Source organism: Oreochromis niloticus, linkage group LG18 (genome assembly GCF_001858045.2).
Source record: "Oreochromis niloticus isolate F11D_XX linkage group LG18, O_niloticus_UMD_NMBU, whole genome shotgun sequence".
NCBI lineage: Eukaryota > Metazoa > Chordata > Actinopteri > Cichliformes > Cichlidae > Oreochromis > Oreochromis niloticus.
Window position 1 is genome coordinate 27,891,299 of NC_031982.2, and position 2,378 is coordinate 27,893,676.

Below are 2,378 nucleotides of genomic sequence, written 5' to 3' on the forward strand. Positions count from 1 at the left end.
ATCTGAGCCACTATTAAAGGGTGTAACCTCCATTCTCTCACCAGAGGCCCCCCCTGGAGAGAAGGTCCGGCCCCAGGTTCAGGTGGCCCGGGACATGGGTGGCCTCAGAGACAGAAAATGAACACTGCACCTAACAGCAGAGAGCGAGACAGCTCAACAGGGGAAGAGAGCGTGTTCCTCCCTGCCTGTTTATGTAAGACACCACTGTTGAATTGTCCGTCCTGACTAAGACATGCTGGCCCTCCAGGACTGGACGGAAATGCTTTAGAGCTAAGAACACTGCTAACAGCTCTAAGTGGTTGATGTGCAGCTGGCGCTGAGCTGCGGACCAGATCCCTCTCACTGATGCACCTCGCACAGCGCTCCCCACCTCTTAGGGAAGCATCTGTGGACACCACTTGCGAAACAACACCCTCCCAATCCGAGAGCCCTGATGCAGCAGCCTGGGCTCCCTCCAAGGACGGAGAGCTAGCATGCAAGACGCGGTTACCGGCAGCCTCCTCCGGAGGTGACGCAATGCACACAGGCGGTGAGAGAGAGTCCAGCGTTGAAACGCTCTCATTTTTAACAGTCAAGTGGCACTATGGCGATCATAGATGCCATCATGCCCAACAAGCGTAATATCGTCTGGAAACGCAGTCTGCGTCCCAGCTGAAACTGAGCGAGGCAGCGATGAAACGCGGCCACTCTGTGCTCCGACAAACGTGCGCGGCTGGAAAGCGAGCATATTTCCAAACCGAGGAAAGAAATCTGCGACTCGGGATTAGCGAGCTCTTTGAAAGTTCACAGAGAACCCCAGTGTCTGAATGTGACAGAACCAGTGACAGCTGTGTCTCCGCCTGCTCTCTGGAGCAGCTACGAGAGCCCAGTCGTCTAGGTAGGCTAGATGCGATGCCTCTCTCTCTGAGGGCGCTAGCGCTGCTTCGGCACATTCGTAAAGGTGCGAGGAGCGAGCGACAGCCCGAACGGCAGCACTAGGTATCGTAGGCTACGCCCTCGAATGCAAACCTCAGAAACTGCCTGTGTTTCGGATGTATAGCCACATGAAAATAAGCATCTGTTAGATCGATTGTCGCAACCATCTCCCGGGCCGACTGCATTCAAGAGCTGTCTGAGTGTTAGCATCTTGAACCTGTACGTACGTAGATACGTGTTCAAGACTCGCAGGTCGAGGATGGGACGAAGCCTCCCCCTTTTCGGAACAACAAAATAGCGGCTGTACCAACCTTTGTCTGTCTCCGAAGCGGGGACCACTCGTATTGCTCTTTTCCGCAATAGCGCCTTATTTCCTCTCTGAGTATCATGGCCGCCTCGGTGTTGACAGTCGTGTTTACGACTCCCTGGAACGAGCGGCTTGACCCGGAACTGCAACCGGTAACCCATGGCAACGGTTCGCAGCACCCACGGAGAGGGGCGCAAGGCGCCACTGAGGGAGCGAGCAGCCAGCCGCTGACCTGCAGCACCGTCGGCGGGGCGTTGTCGCCCCCAGTGTGTCTGCAGGGGACTGCATCACCTGCCTGACCTGGCTCATTCTGCCCGCAGGCTGAGCATTTGTGATTGTTTGAGAATAAACAACACTCTTTATTGATTGTAACATGGGAACATGTACATTCATACATTTTGTTGGAGCACCTTTTCTGGGGCACAACAAAGAAAACAGCGGGAACACTTGATGTGGTCACCTGAACATTTAACACACCTGAATAGGGAGTTACCTGAGGCATTTTGTGTGCAGGGGTTTTGTGCTTGGGAGACTGTGTAGGAAAGTGCAGCGCCTTCTGGGCTGACAACCTGAACAGAACTTAGCGGCACCTCTTGGGCGGCAACAGAGGGTAAAAGCAGCGTCTCCCTGCTGCTGGACCCCTTCTCCACTCAACCACAGCTAGGAGGCTGAGGCTTTTCCTCCTGGCGTCGGGTCCCGCCGGGGCCCGAGGTGGGCCTCTGCTCCAGGCCGACTGGCGTGGAGCTCTGGCCGGAGGATGTGCTCTCGCTGGCGGCGCACCACTTCAGCAGTGGGCGCCGGTCTCTTGCCAGTCGGCAGAGGAGCGGCGGGCCTGTGAGAGCTAGCTGCGGGCTTGGGCTTGGGTGACGTCTGGGGATGATGTCGCGCAGAGCTTCCGTCTGCTTCTTCCTCAGATCGAATCTAGCCTGAATGGCTTCAAGTGAATGTCCGAAACCCAGCCGCAGACACTGGTGCGTCCAGATATCAGCTCTGTCCCTATTCGGACGTCAGAGAGGGTCAGCCACAGGTGCCTCTGCGCCACTACTGTCGAAGCCATCCCTCTGCCCAGGGAGAGCGCTGCACAGCGAGACGCACGGAGGATGTAATCTGTGGCGACTCTGACGTCGTTAAGAAGAGGTGCCAGCGGCTGTCATCA